Raw genomic sequence first — 19,170 nt, 5'->3', positions numbered from 1 at the left:
CTGTGTCCAGAGCCATCCAAGGAGACTCCAATGAAAATAACCCCTGTCCAGAGTGAATAGAGAGAGACTTCCGAAGCAAAGGTCACCCAGGATGACTGAATTGGAATGGGTGGATATGGAGAGGACTTTGTGCCAAGACTAAGAGCAGGTTCTCATGCTGCCAAGACAGCGGCCATTGCAAGTGGGGGCTGGGATAAAGACCAAGAATGGATGAAGTGGAGAATGTTCTGGTAGAAGGACTTATGGTGATCATCCAGCTTCAGTCCATCAGGATTTGGAAACGCAGGCTCAGAGGGAAATTATGATACTATTCGATCAGTATTTGGAAATCAGCTTGAGGTCTTCCAGAAAGACAGGGACAGATATGGGGCTAGAACTGTGGCCCACAGAGTCAGGGTCAGTGACCAGTGAGATCATTCTTCCCAAACTTTCTCTTATGTCTGCTGCTGCTAAGTCGCTTCAGTTGTGTCTGACACTGTGCGATCCTGTAGACGGCAGCCCACCAGGCTCCCCTGTCCCTGGGATTCTCCAGGCCAAGAACACTGGAGTGGATTGCCATTTCCTTCTCCAATGCATGAAAGTGAAAAGTGAAAGTGAAGTCACTCAGTCGTGCCCGACTCTTAGCAACCCCATGGACTGCAGCCTACCAGGCTCGGCCATCCATGGGATTTTCCAGGCAAGTGTACTGGAATGCGGTGCCATTGCCTTCTCCATCTTATGTATGAGTGCTCTCCATAAAATCCCTCACAGTAGAGCCGGCCTTAGGGCAAATGTTTTCAGTTGTTCAGACAACCCTCTTCCCTGTCTGCCTACATCATTTAGTCAATAGAGTTACTTCTGTGAGTGAACAAAATCTGCCTCCACAGGTACCCTCATGTATGCAGGATTCCTATGCACATGTGCCCCTAACCCCTCTGCTCTCAATGCAGCGGCCAGAGGTTGAAGCACTCAGCTTTAAAACAGCAACCCCATCAAGGCCTTGCGGTACTGTTCACTGCCACCCCAAACTCATCTGCCTCTCCTTCCATGGCCCTACTGACTTCCTTCTGTTCCAGATGGATACCAACCCTTTTGCTGCTTTTGACCTCCCCACAAACTGTTCCCTTTTCCCAGAACTCGCCTGCCTAGCTGTCCCTGGCTCTCGACATCCCCTCGCAACCTCTGTGACGGCTCACCTGAGGTGGTCCCTCCCCATCTTCCCCGAGCTCAGCTTCTTGCTGGCTTCTGTCACAGCAGATCATTATCATTTGACTTCTTCCCTTGTTCTCTGCCCTCAGCAAGCTGTTACCACCCTTTCCTCTAGGGCTTTCCTCTCATGTGGGTCCCAAGACCCTGTCCTGGCTCTAGAATGCTCCAAGCATCTCTGTGGCATCTGATAAGGCCGTCCACTCTCTGATAAGTTGGTGAGGGTCCCATCATTAGAGATGCTTGGTAATTTGACCAGATGATTGCTAATGTCCTGTGTGACTTGATGTGACTGTGAGCCATGATTCAAAATTTCCTTGGTCTCTCGTTCGAAGATCACTGTGGCACATTTGTATGACTCTTGCTCCCAGCTTTTTTTTCTCCCTGAGTCTCGCTGCCCCATGGGGATATGGTTCCTTCAGGCTTCCTGCCTCTTTCCTTTTCTCACTATCCTATCTTCCCAAGACCCACATCCACCTGGCCATGGTCTCCTGGAGTCACACTGGCTGGTGCTGGGTAGTTTCTCATCATGGACCACATCCAGGACAAAGTCAGTTTCTTTTTTGTCTTCCGGGGGCAGCAATGAGTGGCAATCATTAGCCAAAATGCCCATCTCCTAGTAGGGGCAGGTGAGTGCCAGGGCCTGGGCTTGGCACTGCAGGTCAACTTTCCCAACTGGTGCTCAGGACAACTCTGTGAGGAGGTTCAGAAAGCCCCATTTTCTGCTGAGGAAAGAGGTTTACGGAAGGGAGGTGACTGGCCAAGATCTCACAAGGAAAGGGCCCAGCATTTGGGTCCCCAGGGAAGGACATTTCACTCAGATCACCTTGAGGCCAGCTGGTAGGGCAAGAGAGTCCTTGGACTTGAATACCCTGTTTATTCCTTGACCTCTGCTGTCTGAGTTGGTTGTAATGCCTGGTGCATTGGTCCCCTGTCAACCCGGAACATCCGGTCCGGGAAGTGCAAATGCATGCCCACTTGGCATTAGGTTGGGAGCACCCGCTAGTCACCCAGGGTCGTCTCTTCCATTTGCCCACCTGCATCTCAGTAGAAACCTGGAACCCTGTCCTGGATATGATAGCAGCCAGGAGAATGTAGGGGTATGTCCAGAGGTTTTGGGAGTTAGATTTCCTCACCCTGACTGTGGTCCTACCATCAAAACACAGGGCAGGTGTCCAAGCTTAAGCCTGGGTCATGGAGAACCCTATCCAGGACAGCCTTGGGCCCATCAACAGACCACCCTCCCAGACTGTCTGTGTCCAGTTCTGCAAATATCTGAGGCCCTTCTTCCCCTGGTTTTGGGCACAGAGCTGAGGGCTGTGCAGAAACCTTGTGCAGAGAATTGTCTCTACTGAGGACACAGCCAAGGGGACTGAGTGTGATATAGTGAGCTCAGACCTGGTGTTGGCCCCAGGCTTCAGCTGGTAAAATAGGTAATCAACCTGTGTTTGGATCCTGGTGGCAAATGGAAATTAAAATGGTACTGAGGTGCTGCTGCTCATACCCTGGCTCCAGTGCTGGGCCAGCTGAGTTTGAATCCTCTCCTCCTGTTACTGGCTGTGCAAGGAGCTTCATCTCCCTGAGCCTCAGGTCCCCTGTGTGTGAAATGGGACTAAAGATGGGATTCTCCTCCAGGTGTGTGGTGAGGATGTGGCGGGATAATGTGTATGAAGGGCTGAGCTTGAAGTAGGTCCCTGTTATGCAGTGACACCAGTGATGAAATGATGATGTCAGTTGCTCCTGTTGTCTGGTCACTTCACTCCCCTCCGGTCTATACGTGGTCCCACCCCAGAGGGTTATGGAGAAGACTAGAGAAGATAAAGCACTCAATATGCTTAGTGCTTAAGCAACGGCTACTGCATTTCTTACTTTTGTGTGCAGCAGAGACTGAAAGAGATAAAATGGGCTCAGGCATCCATATACCAATGTCCACAAGTCCTGGCTCCCTTGGGTGATGCTGTACAGCCCTGACAGGTGTGTGTCCTTGTGTGCTTCCTCATATGCCTGTTTCCCTTCTGGGGCTGAGTTAGTGAAGACAGTACCATGGTCTCAAATATGATCTGATCGAATATAGGGATTCGATGGAACTTTCTGGTAAGAAGTTTTCTCAGGCAGCTCCTGAACTTGGGGGGAAGGATTGATGAGTGATGTCTGACACGACTGAAGCGACTTAGCAGCAGCAGCAGCAGCAGCAGCCACAAGTTCAGGAGGGGAGAGTGGAGGCACTGCGTGTGTGCCACTGTGGGACCAGGTCATATCCAAGAGGCCCTTTAGCCAGCGATGGGCACAGCAACACCACACAGTCATGGACAGTGGGACTCTGGGACCTGCCTGGTGCTGGGAGAAGGAAATGGAGACCTTTATCTAGATTCCAGTCTTGGCCAGTAAATAACCTGCTTTGTGACTCTGAGTAACATGTTCATTTTCTCCCAAGGTCTCCATTGCCTCTAACTGCAGAATGAACAGAGGTTCTCTGCTAGATGGCTGACTCCTCAGGGCTCTAAGAGGTGGTCAGCAACATCTAAGGGATACTTGCTACATTCCCACCTGCCCAGGCACCCCACACTCTTGCTTTGAGCATGAATCCCATCAGCTCCTTGGGCACAGTGATAACCGCCCCCTCTCTGAAGCCATAAGGGCCAAAACCACAGGCTTCATGCCCAGACCCTGACACAGAGTGGATTTTCAATAAATATTTTTTAGAGCTTGCATAAGCATTTCTAATGCTGATTAATTAAAATGTCCCCATCCAGTAATCCATGTGTTTTATTTGTAACAGTACAATAAGCTTGCTCTTAGGTCATCCTTGGTGTACATCCCAGAAGTTTTCCTTGTTGGTGGTGTGACAGCAGGTAAATGTCATAACCTCTCTGAGCCCTGTTTTTTTCCTTTCAACCATGAAAATAAGCACTAGAATATCCTCTACCTTAGGAAGAGCTGCTGGGGGCACTAAATGAGGAAATGTCAGTAGAGAGCCCAACCCAGTCCTGGCTGAGGAAGGTGCTCCATGAATAACAGAGGTCATCATAATTACTATTACTGCAGTACATAGTAGTGAGTGGTGACCTAAGGCAGCATTCAGGAGCCCTGGAAAATAGGGAGGGAGACAAGGGGGAGTGTGCGCAGTTCTTGAAAGTATGATGAGGCTGTAAGCAAAGCAGAGTGCTCCCACTTACTAGCCTTATGATCTTTCCCTCTTCAGTCAGTTCAGTTCAGTCACTCAGTCGTGCCTGACTCTTTGTGACCCCGTGAATCGCAGCACACCAGGCCTCCCTGTCCATCACCAACTTCTGGAGTTCACTCAGATTCACGTCCATCAAGTCAGTGATGCCATCCAACCATGTCATCCTATGTTGTCCCCTTCTCCTCCTGCCCCCAATCCCTCCCAGCATCAGAGTCTTTTCCAACGAGTCAACTCTTTGCACGATGTGGCCAAAGTACTGGAGTTTCGGCTTTAGCATCATTCCTTCCAAAGAAATCCCAGGGCTGATCTCCTTCAGAATGGACTGGTTGGATCTCCTTGCAGTCCAAGGGACTCTCAAGAGTCTTCTCCAACACCACAGTTCAAAAGCATCAGTTCTTCGGCACTCAGCATTCTTCACAGTCCAACTCTCACATCCATACATGACCACTGGAAAAACTATAGCCTTGACTAGATGGACCTTTGTTGGCAAAGTAATGTCTCTGATTTTCAATATGCTATCTAGGTTGGTCATAACTTTCCTTCCAAGGAGTAAGTGTCTTTTAATTTCATGGCTGCAATCACCATCTGCAGTGATTTTGGAGCCCCCCAAAATAAAGTCTGACACTGTTTCCACTGTTTCCCCATCTATTTCCCATGAAGTGATGGGACCGGATGCCATGATCTTCGTTTTCTGAATGTTGAGTTTTAAGCCAACTTTTTCACTCTCCTCTTTCACGTTCATCAAGAGGCTTTTTAGTTCCTCTTCACTTTCTGTCATAAGGGTGGTGTCATCTGCATATCTGAGGTTATTGATATTTCTCCTGGCGATATTGATTCCAGCTTGTGCTTCTTCCAGCCCAGCGTTTCTCATGATGTACTCTGCATATAAGTTAAATAAGCAGGGTGACAATATACAGCCTTGACGTACTCTTTTTCCTATTTTGAACCAGTCTGTTGTTCCATGTCCAGTTCTAACTGTTGCGTCCTGACCTGCATACAAATTTCTCAAGAGGCAGGTCAGGTGGTCTGGTATTCCCATCTCTTTCAGAATTTTCCACAGTTTATTGTTATCCACACATCAAAGGCTTTGGAATAGTCAAAGAAAGTCATAGTCTTTCCCTCTTAGAGACTCAGTTTACTCACCTGTGAATAGGGCAAATGGGTGTACTACACCACTGAACTGGTCTGAAGGGTACACAGTTAACATGCATAAATCTGGACCGCGGTCCCTAAAGATTAGCTCTCTTCCTCATCCACCGGAGAGGGAGCCCCACTAGGCAGGGATCTCGTCTGTTTTGTTCCCTGACATGTCCCCTGTGTCATAACAATGCCTTGTGATCGTAGCTGATGAACACATGCTCCCTGACGTGTTGTTGTCACTGTTATTATAACACACAGATCGGGGACTCTGCCCATGGGTGACCCTGAGGGAGAGTACATTGCTCTGTCTCCAAGTACTTTCTGTGCATGTCTGCCTCTCCCCAGACATGGGGCGCTTCTGCTGCATTAGAACCCACCACCCGCCTTCTCTCTGGCCCCACAGGTGACCACAGGTGTGTGTAGTGGCTAATGGTGTGGGCGGGCTGGCCCAAGATTTCTCTCCTACGTATGTTGCTCCAGCTGGTGGGAATGTAGCAAGTAGCCCCCAGACATTCCTGACCACCTCTCAGAACACCAAGGGGTCAGCTGTGTAGCAGGAGGCCTCTATTCATTTTGCAGTTAGAGGAAATGGAGACCCTGGAGAAAATGAACGTCTTCCTCAGAGTCAGAAAACAGGTTATAAACTGAGCCAAGCCTGGAACCCAGATCAGGGTCCCTCCTCCACCCCACAGCACTAGGCAGGTCCCAGAGTCCCAACCTCTGTGAATATATGTGGTGTCCATGCCCCCATCACTGGCTGGAGGGGCCATTAGAAATGACCTGGTCCTGATCTGGTGAACATGCAGTCATTCCACTCTCCCTTCCTGAACTTGGGGCAGACATCACTAATCAATCCAGCCCTCCAAGTCCAGGAGTGCCTGGGAGGGCTTCTCTGCAGAAAGCTCCATCCAGTCCCTACAATTAATGAGGTGTACTTGTACTTGACATCATATTTCTTGGAATCTTTAACATGGTCCTGACAGGAAGCTGAGGCTTAGTGAGGAACTGTACCTCCCAAAGCTTATACACCAGTCACCAGGGAGCCAGAATTTATAGACACAGGTGTACTGGAAGTCTGAGCCCATCTAGGTCATGTGGTCTTTATAGTGCACAAAATAAGAAATCTGGTTTCCATTGATTAAGGATAAAGCATATTGGATGCTTGATCTCCTCCCTTCGTCCTCTCCATAACCCTGTGCAGTGGGGTCATGTACAGGTGGGACACCTGAGGTGGAAGGGAGCGAAGTGACCGGACACCAGCAATAATTATAATATCATCCTCACTGTTGTAACCATGTATTAGGAGCCTACACACATTATCCCTCCACATCCTCAAGGCACACCTGGGAGGAGACTCCCATACTTAGTCTCATTTTGCACACTAGGGACCTGAGGTTCAGGGGGATGCAGTCCCTAGTCCAGGCCATAAGCCAGCAACAGGAAAAGAGGATTAGGAAGCAGTCTGCCTGAATCCAGAACTGAGGTCTGACCACCATCCCCTTGGTACACTTTTAATCTCCATTTTGCCACGGGGATCCAGATACCAGGTTGTTAACCCATTTACAATGAGGCAGCAGAAACCTGGGGCCAACTCCAGGTCTGAGTTCATTACATCACTCTCCACCCCCTGGGTTGCAGTCTTGAGGTGAGAATAAGTCTCTCCACAAGATTTTCCTCACATCCCTCAGCTCTGTGCCCACAACCAGGGGAAGAGGGACCTCAGGTGTGTATAAATGAGGCTCAGACAGTGTGGAGGGTGGTCTGCTGATGGATCCAAGGCTCTGCTGGATGTGGTCCTTCATGTCCCAGCACCAGGCTTGGGCACCTGGGCTGCTACCTTCTTCCTACTCTGTGCTCTGATGGTGGGACCATAGTTACAGTGAGGAAGGCTAGCTCCTCAAGCCTCTAGCCCTACTTGTACTTTGTCCTAGCTGAGTTCATCAGGTTCCTACTGAGATGCAGGTGGGGGACTGGTGAAGCTGGACACAGGTGACCCAGAGGTCTCTGCTGGTGCTATAAGCCTGATGCCAAGTGGGCACCCATCTGGGCTTCCTGGACCAAGTGTTCCGGATTGACATGGGCACAATGCACCAGGCGTAACAACCAACTCAAACAGCGCATGTCGAGGAATAACATATTCAAGTCCAAGGACTCTCCTGCCCCACTAGCTGGCCTCAATGTGACCTGACTTTTTCTGCGGACGCAAATGCTGGTTTTCTGTACTTGTGAGACCTAGGACAGTCACCTCCCTTCCCTTAACTTCAGTATCCTCAACTGGAAAGTGAGGTTTGCCATGCCTACTAGGTGAGTTGACGTGAGCACCAATGGTGAGAGTGCACCTGCAGTGCCAAGGCGTTTGCCTGGGCCACAGTCTCCCTAGACTTTTCAGCCAAGAGGTGAAAATGATGACCTCTAAGCTCTCCTGTGGCTTTGATATTTGTTGTTCCCAGTGTGGTTGTGTGACCCTCGAGTAGGCATCAGATTGGAGGAGGGAGACATGGTCTACAAATGTGTTGCTAGTTTTGGATCCAGGTATCCGCTGCCCTGATTGCCCATACCTTGCTCTTTCTGAAATCTCAATGGAAGGAATGCAACGGACCACACTGGACGTGCAAAAATGGCCTTTCATTGCTGGGGGTGGAGGGTGATGAGCATAGGGTGTCCTGACTGTGAGGAGGAGTATCTGAGAGGTGTTCTTTGACTGGGTTCAGTTGTCACTCCTAGGGGATGGTGGCAGCATGGACGGTCCTAGAGGGAGACGGTACAGAGATTCAGTCAAGTTCCTGGGAACCAACCTGGAAGACGACCCTGATGTGAGGCACAGAGAGCCTGGGGCCCTTACTGGCTCCTATGTTCATGAGGCACAGCTGCAGGAGTGTTTCCCCCCAAACCCTGCGAGCTCTGAGGATCAGGGAGGGACTGGCACCTGTGATTTGGGGTCTTTCTCTGGCACCTGGCACTGAGCCCTCCTCACACCCTTACCTTAGCAACAATGGCTAATGTGAAAAGAATGACCAAGGACCTTGATGAGTCATGGTTTGGGGCTCAGCGTTTGATCAGGTTCATGGATCAGACTGAGACACAGGTCAGGTCACTATCCATGACCAGTGTCAGAGCTCAGTCAACAATGGAGTCAAAGCTCAGTCTGACTGTTCTAGGCTTAGTCAGTGAGCAGAATCAAGTGCAGTCTGGGTGTGTGATTAAGGGTCAGGACTCGGTCTGTGACCGAGATCAGGGCTCAGTCTGCTACTAGAGACAGAAGAGGAGCCAAGCTATGCTGCTTATCCACAGGCCCCTGTGTGTGTTTCTGGAGGGTCTCATCCTCCGTCAGCCCAGGGCTCAAAGCCTGGCCTTTACCAGCAGGTAGGCATCACAGAGGTTTTCCTCAACTGTTCTATGGATTTTCCAGTTAGAGTTTATAAACTTCCTCTCAAGGAACAAACAGCAGTTCTCAGGCTCCAGCACTGAAAGCTGAATAGAAGTCAGACACCAGTGGCTGAAACTCTCCAGTGGGTCAGACTTGACAGCCATGGGACCTCTTGCATGTCACTTGATCTCTCTGAGCCTCAGTTAGTTCATCTGTAAAATGGGTGTGATAACACTACCCATCCCCACAGGATCATTGCCAGGAGCCAATGAGAGAGTATATGAGAAGAACAGAGCAATCGCCCAAGGAACTGGGTCTGTGGCTATTTTCTAGAACTGCCTCCAGGACCCTAACATTGTTACTCACTCCATTTTGTTGGCCCCAGCCTTGTCAGCCTCAGTCTTTCCAGAGACCCAGGTCAAGGAGAGTCTCCAGGAGCTGGAGGTCAAACCACAGCTCCTCATAAGAAGGGAAAGAGAAGGGGCCATGTTTATTAACAATGCCTACTGGATACCATGCTCTTTCTGCTTTGTTTTTAAATCCACTCATCAGCTTGGCAGTGTTTATAATCTCCTTTCACTTGGGAAGAACCCGAGGCTCAGAGAGGTGGAGCCAGTTGACCCCGAACTCACAGTTGCTAAGAGAATACCCAGGATTTGAGCCCAGATCAGGCCCGTCCTCTTCGTCACATCATTCTGGGCAGCAGGTTCTGCCAGTGTGACAAGGGAGCACAGTAGAAGCTTTCAGAGACTCACAGGCTGCAGGGGCCCCTCCGGCCACAATTTTCTGACTTGCTCACAAGGACTTGCTTACAATTTTCTGACTTGCTCACAAGGGTCTGCAGCTTCTCCAGGATCCCCTGACCAGACCTGCTGGTGCTGCAGGCTAGAGTGTGGTGCCCTCTCCTGTAAGGCTGCAAAGGGAGTCCCCTCACTACTTTCCCAGGCTATGACTTAGCCTTGTGGTTCCTAACATAATCCACATCCAGGCTTTCAAAGTAACTGTGGACTCATGGGCACAGCTGAGGGTCACAAGGAGCCAGGGCAAGAGAGTGACACAGAGAGAAAAACGCAGAGAGGGAAGGAAGGAAACAGTTGAGCAGCTGAGGAGGGAGAGGAGAGACGGAGAAGGAAGACGACTGATTAGTACCTGCTGTGAGCATCCTGTTTGCCACCCACAGAGATGCTCAGTACTGCGGCCTCAGAACTTCTGGCCATTAGGATTCTAGAACAGTGGAAGCCTAGAAGGTCCAAATCTGAGAGCCAGAGGTCACTAGGACCCTAAAACCTCAGACTACTAGAATCCTAGAACCTTAAAGAATCTAGACTTTTAACATTCCAGAACACTATTCCCTTAGAAACCTTGACCTCTTGAGCCTGAAACTTTATAGAGTGAAATGGGGCCCTGGGAACCATAGAGAAGTGTTTTTGTGCTTTTCACAGTTTTGTGTGTCTACAGTTCCCCGAAGGTGCTGTTAAAATGCAAATTAGCAAGCAGGTCTGGGGTAGGACCTAAGAGTCTGCGTTTCTAATGAGTGTCCATGGAAGGTCAGTGCTGCTGGTCTGAGGAACACACTTTGAGCAGTGACTCAAGTTCAGTAAATCACAGAACAACATGGAGGACTTTTTAAAATATAAATCCAGATTCCCAGCCTCCTTCCAGAATGACTAATATAGAATATTTGGAATTTGGGGCACATGGTACATATGGTTTTCTTATATGATACATGTGAATCTGAACTATGATGTGTATAGTTTTTGTATTTAAATGAATTAAAATTGTGTTGAATGAAGGAATATGAGTAAAAATCCTACTGCCAGTCTGTGGTTATGGTAAATGTTTCAAGTGTGGGACCATTGATTTCAGCTAATGTCAGGCCCCTGCTCATCTCCCAGGCCAGGCTGAGTGAAGGGGGGCAGGGAGCAACTGACTGTCCCAAGGAAGATGGCCCCTCAGAAAGGAAGGTCCCTGAGAGTACAGCCCAGCCAGGAAAAGTCACCCCTCCCCCCACCAGGCCTGGCTCTGCACCCCCAGGAGTGGACAATTCACCTCGTGGTGCATTACCAGGGACAACAGCTCATTCACGAGGTTGACTGCAAAGTCCACAACCCCACTGAGCAGTCCAATGCCCCTGGAGAAGAAAGGAAACTGATAAAGGTCGGTGATCTCCCTGGTGCTATAGGCTAGGCAGGGTCCGGCGGGGCCCAGGCATTTGGACTCACATGCCAGTCTTTCCAAGTGCTGGCCAATCTTTTGCTTTGCAGTTCTGTAGGCAAACCTATGGTCAGATTGCTTGTTGAGGCAGGATGCTCTGACCTCTGCTCGTGGCTCAGCCTTGTTCCTTGCCAAGGCCAATCTGCTCCAGCCTTCAGCTTCCAAACCATTTCTCCACTTCCAGCCAGGAGCAGGATCAGCCTTTCTCCTTCCATCCTCTTCCCTGGACTAAACATGTTCTTTCAAGCACACAGTTTAAGATGTAGATTTGGTGGGTTACTGAAGATCAGCAGTTTAAATGGAGAGGATTCAGTTTTCAAGATCTCATTTTTCAAATTTCCCAGTAGGTGGATGATGATTTGGGGACACTTTGCAGGACCTGATCTACCCAGCACGGTGAGAGAGATGCTGTGTTGATCATTCCTGCATTCTTCCACCACCACCTTGGCGATATCAGGCTCTTAATCAGTTTCAATGCTGAAACTATACTGGAGGACCAAGTGGAGGGCCAAGAAGACAATCTCACCCAACACAGGCCTGCAGGGAAATAGATTCACAGTGAACAGAGGTGGAGAAGTCTCTTCACATTTCCCACTTTAGTCTCTCTCTTGTGTGGACGTTTTATGGAATGTCTATGGACAAGGACAGGCCTGGTGTGCTGCGGTCCATGGGGTCACAAAGAGCTGGATAGGACTTTAGTGGCTGAAAAATAAATGGACATTGTGAATACTATCTGTTTTCTTTATGGAATCTACATTCTTACAGTAGGAATTTCTTCTCCTGGCCTCAAGGGTTTGGCTCATGCGACATTTCTATAGATTATCACAGCGATGATTAAAAAAAAAAAAAAAGAACATTTAAGGTATTTTTCCTGGATTAATCCATTTAATCTCTACAGGAAGACCATTTGAATAAAGTACTATCATTATCTCTGTTTTCAGAATGAAGAAACATGTGGTACAGAGAAGTTAATTAGCTATCTCAAAATCTCATAACTAAAGTGATAAAGTCATAGTGCACTTTAATTAATAAATACTCTTTTACACACCCTCATTTTTCTATCTTGTTGTATTTTCAATGTAACTAAAATACTTAGAAATTGTATTTTCCATATAATTTTCACATGTTTTTCATTAAATACTGTACACTATATGGCCCGTTCTGGTCACTGGTATTTTAAGAGAATCTTGAGAGGAAAAATGATGTTGGAATAAGTGTTCATGTCTTCTCACTTCTCAAGTTTTATAATTACATGTGTTATTATTTTAAATACGGAGGATTCTTTTTAAAGAGAGACTTGATTATGGGAAAAGTTTCTTAGAACATTTTAAAGGTGAGGATTCTAGAGCTGCAAAGGCCTCCTTATTTTACAGATTGGGAGACTAAGGTAGCAGGGTGGAAAAGTGCCTGATTTCAGATTGGAGACCTATTGGCCATACCTCACTGTGCCTCCCAAACCTGATTCTAAGGCTACTCACAGGTTCACGATGCCTTCAGCAGTGATGGGGATCCTCACATTAGCCTTGTTTTCAGAAGTTGCTTCGAATATGATATCCAGAATGTGGAGGTTACTGATACTCACCCTATACAAAACCCACAATTCACCCTTGTCGTTCCTCCTGACAGCCATTGCTGGGCTCTTCTCTATGCCAGCCTCGTGCTCAGCATTTGAGCCTCATGGACCTTGCCTGCTTTGGTCTCATGAGAGCCATGCTCAGGGGTTGGATTCTCTCCATTGGATGGCATGGCCGACTGAGGATCAGACAGCTGTGATTTCCCTCAAGACGCTAAGGGTGAATATGTGCCAGAACCAGAATTTGTTTTTTTTTTTTAATTGATATATATAGTTGCTTGACAATGTTATGTAGGTTCAGGTGTGGGGCTACCATGGTGGCTCAGAGGTTAAAGAGTCTGCTTGCAGTGCAGGAGACCTGGGTTTAATCCTGGGTTTGGGAAGATCCCTGGAGAAGGAAATGGCAACCCACTCCAGTATTCTTGCCTAGAGAATTCATGGACAGAGGAGCCTGGTGGGCTACAGTCTGTGGGGTGATAAAGGGTCAGATCAAATGAGCAACTAACACTTCCACTTTTCATTAGGTTCAGGTGTACAGCAAAGTGATATATATCTGAATATATATATATATATATATATATAGAGAGAGAGAGAGAGAGAGAGGTATTTTTATTTCAGATTCTTTACCCTTATAAGTTATTACAAAATATTGAGTTTAGTTCCCTGTGCTATATAGTAGGTCCTTGTTGGTTGTCTATTGTATATATAGTAGAGTGTGCATATTTATGCCAAACTCCTAATTTATCCTCCACACTGCTTTCCCTTTTGGTAAACATGAGTTTGTTTTTTTTTTTCTTTTTCTTTTTTTATGTCCATGAGTCTTTTGTATAAGTTCTTTAGTATCATATTTTAGATTCCATAAATTAGTGCTATCTATGATATTTGTCTTTGTCTGAAATTAAAAGATGCTTACTCCTTGGAAGAAAAGTTATGACCAATCTAGATAGCATATTCAAAAGCAGAGACATTACTTTGCCAACAAAGGTCCGTCCAGTCAAGGCTATGGTTTTTCTAGTGGTCATGTATGGATGTGAGAGTTGGACTGTGAAGAAGGCTGAGCGCCGGAGAATTGATGCTTTTGAACTGTGATGTTGGAGAAGACTCTTGAGAGTCCCTTGGACTGCAAGGAGATCCAACCAGTCCATTCTGAAGGAGATCAGCCCTGGGATTTCTTTGGAGGGAATGATGCTGAAGCTGAAACTCCAGTCCTTTGGCCACATCGTGCGAAGAGTTGACTCATTGGAAAAGACTCTGATGCTGGGAGGGATTGGGGGCAGGAGGAGAAGGGGACGACAGAGGCTGAGATGGCTGGATGGCATCACTGTATCGATGGACATGAGTCTGAGTGAACTCTGGGAGTTGGTGATGGACAGGGAGGCCTGGCATGCTGCGATTCATGGGGTTGCAAGGAGTCGGACATGACAGAGCGACTGAATGGAACTGACCTAGTTCATTTACTATGATTATCTCTACATCCATCCACTTGTTGCTGCAAATGTTATTATTTCATTCTTTTTTTTTTTAACAGAACAAATCCACACTGTTATTTATTTTCAAGAAGTTTAAATTCTCGAAGGGTACAGCATCACACGAATTCTGTGTCCAATGGCCTTAGCAGGAAGGTTGCTTCGGAATTTGGCACAAACCATGCCACTGTTTCCATGAGCTCGAGTTATCTTTCCCCAGATTACTCTGGTTTTGTTAGGTTTTCCACCAGGAGTTTCTGTGTTGTTCTTTGCTTTGTACTCATAAGCACATCTCTTGCCTAAATAGAATTCAGTTTCATCTCGAGCATATACACCTTCAATTTTCAGGAGAGCAGTGTGTTCCCTTTGGTTCTGTAGACCCCGTTTATAGCCAGCAAAAATGGTCTTGGACCACAGCCTTCCAGACATATTTGTCATTTTAGAAGTCCCGTTCCCCGCAGGCCTTCACAGGGTCCAAGATGGCTGAAAGAGCTATTTCATTCTTTTTTATGCAGAGCCAGAATTAGAACCCAGAACTGCTTGATTCCCAGACTTCACGTGTGGGCCACCTACATGGTATGAATTCTAGTTTCCTCTCTCTTGAGGCCATTCAGACTTTTATACTCACTTATATTCAGAGAAGAAAAGTCTTATTCTTGGGGAAGGGGATTTTAGGCACCAGCAAACAGGTAGAGGTAAAGGTGAAGAGAACCTTCATCCTGACCCTGATATCACAGAATAGAAAGCCTAAGCCCGTGAGATACCTGGACAGCCCCCGCAGCCCTCTAATTTTCCCAAGCTCTGGTGGAGTTGGCCTCAGACCACTTCTGCTCTGTAAGAATATGCAAGGTTTATTCATCTTCCCTGGTGGCTCAGTTGGTAAAGAATCCGCCTGTAATGTGGGAGACCTGGGCTTGATCCCTGGGTTGGGAAGATCCCCTGGAAGAGGGCATGGCACACCCCTTCAGTACTCTTGCCTGGAGAATCCCCATGGACAGAGGAGGCTGGCAGGCTACAGGCCATGGGTGTGCAAGAAGTCAGACATGATGAGCAACTAAACACAGCAGAGCACAGCACTCCAAGAAGAACCCTTTGTCTACATGAGTGACTCAACAAACTATGGGCTTCCCTGGTGGCTCAGCTGGTAAAGAATCTGCCTGCAATGTGGGAGACAGAGGGGTTTGTGTTAGGAAGATCCTGTGGGGAAGGGAATGGCTAGGCACTGCAGTATTCTGGCCTGGAAAATTCCATGATCTGTATGGTCTGTGGGGTCGTAAATAATTGGACACAACTAGGTGACTTTCAGTTTCACTTTTTGATCTTTGATATTAAACTTACGTCCCCAAAGAGATGTATTCTCTTTTTTGGGAACAAATATCTCCAAATGAGGCATCAACTCATCCTGTAAGCCTTTAAAAATTCCAGAAATGAGATGCAGTTGGGGGACTGGAGGAGATGGACACAGGTGACTCAGAGGTCTCTGCTGGTGCCAAGTGGGCACCCATTTGGGCTTCCTGGACCAGATGTTCCAGGTTGACAGGGGCCCAATGCACCAGGGCTAACAACCAACTCCAACAGCAGTAGTCGAGGAATAAACATATCCAAGTCCAAGGAACATCTTGCCCCACCAGCTGGCCTCAGTGTGCCCTGACCTTCCCTGCGGATGCAAAGACTGGGCTCCTGTCCTTGTGAGACCTAGGGCAGTCACCGTCCTTCCCTGAACCTCAATATCCTCAACCGGAAAACGAGGTATTCCATACCTATTAAGTGTGTTGTTGTGAGCACCAATGGTGAAGTGCACCTGCAGTGCCAAGCCATTCGTGCGGGCCACAGTCTCCCTAGACTTTCCAGCAAAGAGGATAAAATGATGACCTCTACGCTCTCCTGTGGCTTTGATGTCTGTTATGTTTCCAAAGTGGTTGTGTGACCCTCGTGTAGGCATCAGAATGGAGGACAAAGATATGAGTCTACAAATGTGTTGTCAGGACTCCCTGTGGATTTGAATGGTATAAGCTGACTCACACTGGCTTCAATAAAAATAAAAACAAGAAGTGAGAAATGTATTTGAACTGAAATTTTTGTGGCAAGGAGGACTTCAGGCACACTTGGATCAAGGCATTATAACAATACATTGTCTCATCCCCTTTGTACAGCTTCTTTTTCTAGTGAACTTTGCCAAAATATTTGTATATAAATACTATCTTGAGGACAAAGCAGACCCAGGCAACATGTGAAGACTTAAAGCCCCCTGTGAATCATAAGATCTAGCTAAGGGTTTTTCATTTCTTTTACATTTTCAAAGCACCAATATTAGTTTGGTTAATATTTTCAATTATTTTTCTCTTCTTATTTAATTCACTCCTGCTGTAATCTTTATTGTACTCTTTCAGTGGTAACTTAGGGCTTAGTTATTCTTCTTTTTCTAATCCCTAAGGTACAGAGGTAGGTTGTTTATTTGGGTTTTTCTTGCTTCTTTATGTAGGCATTTATTGCTACTCTTCCTAATATTTTAATACTAGGGGTATAATGTACAACATGATGACTATAGCTAGCAGTGATGTATGCTATATAGAAACTTTGTTAGCAAATTCTAAGAGTTCTCATCACAAGGAAAAATTGTTGTTCTTTTTCCTTTATTTTTTATTGTGTCTATATGAGAACTTGAATGTTAGCTGAACCTATTGTCATAATCACTTCATGGTACACAGAAATCAAACTGTTGGCTTCAACTTATACAGTGATGAATGTCAATTATTTTCTTACCAAAAATATGGGAAAAAGATGACTAAAAAAGTGTAAACCTTTTTTATGAGAGCTGACACTTCCTGAGCCCTCCGTCTGTATGGGACAATGATGACGAGGTAGCTTGGGTAGACCTACCAGCTGGAAAACATGGTCTTTTTGTTGGGGAGACAATGAGGAGTGGCCCCCACTTACCAGGAGACAGCTCCTGAGCAGAGTCTTAGGGCTGAGGAGGATTGAGAAGCTGGAAGGAGGGAAGGAATGATGACCAGGTGGATGGAACAGCCTGGACAAAGGCTCAGCACTGACCCAAGTGGGCTACTGCTCAAGAGAAGTCCTGAATTGTGAGACCTCCTTGTGTACTGTTCTGGGAGTTGGGATTGTCAGAAAATAAGATGGAGAGGAAAACTCTCATCTCTTTGCTATGGCCAGCAGGGGAAGAACCAGCTCTGACTTCAAATGGAATCCAGTTTTGCCTCTGACAGTCTGTGTTGCCCTGGAGAAGTCATTTCACCTCTCTGAGATTCAGTTGTCATGCCTACTCCAAGAACCATTCACTGCATCACTCAGTAGAAACCAGATTTGAGTGAGATACAGTGTATAAAAATTTAATACAGAATTTCTCAACACCGTGTAGCAGGGATTCCAGTGTGAGAGGCTGACATTCATCTTGTGCTCACTAGTGTCAGACTCTGGTAAAGCACTTTCCACTCATTGACTCATTTAATTCTCACATCAACACAACGGGGGAGGTTTTGCTGTTAACTCCATTGGGCTGGTTTGAGGACTGGTTCTGAGAGGTTAAGTAAGTTGCCTGAGATCACACAGCTGGCAACGGCAGAGACCAAGTCAAGCTCAGCTCTGTCCAACCTTTCACCTCACGTGTGTCAGCAGCCCCGGCACAGCCTGAACTGATGTCTCTTGGGAGAGCTGGTCCAAGGCCCCTCCAGCGGCCCCAGGGGCTCAAGGGCCCCCTATGGTGACTTGACCTTGTGGGGCATCCTTCAGACAGAAGGCCCTTGAGTGAAGCAGCGCTGGTTCAGGCCTCCGTGTGACCCTGGCCTCTCTTAACCAGAGTCTCCCATGAGGACGAGAGCCGGTTCTTCCCTCACAGAATTGCACACAGCACTGAGATGGCTCCTTGGCAACATGGGCAAATGTTCCCTGGCCCTCTTGGCAGGAAAGTCAGATGGCCTCCTGGACAGGAGAGGCGGGGGTCCCTGAGGTGATAGCTTGGGTCCATCTTCCGCAGTGGTGACACGGCTGTGAGTAAAGGGCTCTGTGCTCCAGGCTCCAGGGCAAAGGGGAAACTGAGGACTTGCACTTTGAGAAGGGCCCCGAGAGAAAACTCATCAGTCCTTGGTGGGAGAGATCAAGGCCAGGACAGCGGGACCTGCTGGGGGCTGGGGAGAGGTGGCTGAGTAGTGGAAGATGGGTCGTCTCCTCTCTGAGAAAGAGATCCCACACCCATGGGTTTAAAACCTAGTCCTGCCAGTTGTTACCCTGTAACCTCAATATCTCACTTGTCCTTATGAGCCTCAGTTTCCTCATCTGTCCAGTGGGGACAAGATTGGTGTCTCCTGCAGAAGGGTCCTTATGAGGAGGTCATGAGGTCAGGTGTGCTGGTGAAGGCAGCCCTCCATCATGGTGGTGGTGTTAGCAGAAGCAGAGTGAGGCTGTCTTCATGTGACCTTGGGTCACCTTCTTGCCCATCCTGGGCCTCAGTGTTCCTATTTTTTAAGACATGGAAGAGGGGTTGCATTATGCCCAAATTTCCTTCCAGCTACGGATCCAGGCCTCTGCTGCCCTTATTGCCCATACCTTGCCTTCCCTGAAATCCTAGTGGAAGGAGTGCAATGGGCCACACAGGATGCAGAAATGGCTCTTTATTGCTGGGGATGGAGGATGATGAGCATAGTGTGTTCTGATTGTAGGGAGGAGTATCTGAGAGTGTCCTTTGACTGGGCTCAGTTGTCACTCCTGGGGGATGGTGGCATCACCAACCATCTCAGAGAGAGACGGTACAGAGATTCAGCCACGTCCCCGGGGACCAATCTGGAAGGAGACCCTGGTGTGAGACATGGACATCCCAGGGACCTTACCGGCTCATGTGTTCACCAGACACAGTTGCAGGAGTGGTTCCACACAAGCCCTGCGAGCTCTGAGGCTCGGGGAGGGGCTGGCACCTGTGGTTTGGAGTCTCCCTCTGGCGCCTGGCACTGAGCCCTCCTCATCCCCTCACCCTCCCACCCCCTCACCTTAGCAACAATGGCCGATGTGAAAAGACTGAGCAAGGCTC

The 19,170-nt window shown here is 47.8% G+C and overlaps 1 pseudogene; it reads right to left on the bottom strand.

The window, feature by feature from the left end:
• On the bottom strand, positions 14,187-14,620 carry LOC100297498 (ribosomal protein L35a pseudogene; annotated as a pseudogene).

The sequence above is a fragment of the Bos taurus genome, chromosome 13 (assembly GCF_002263795.3).
Source record: "Bos taurus isolate L1 Dominette 01449 registration number 42190680 breed Hereford chromosome 13, ARS-UCD2.0, whole genome shotgun sequence".
NCBI lineage: Eukaryota > Metazoa > Chordata > Mammalia > Artiodactyla > Bovidae > Bos > Bos taurus.
Note: the sequence above shows the minus strand (reverse complement) of the source record. Positions and strands in the feature narration are given on the sequence as shown.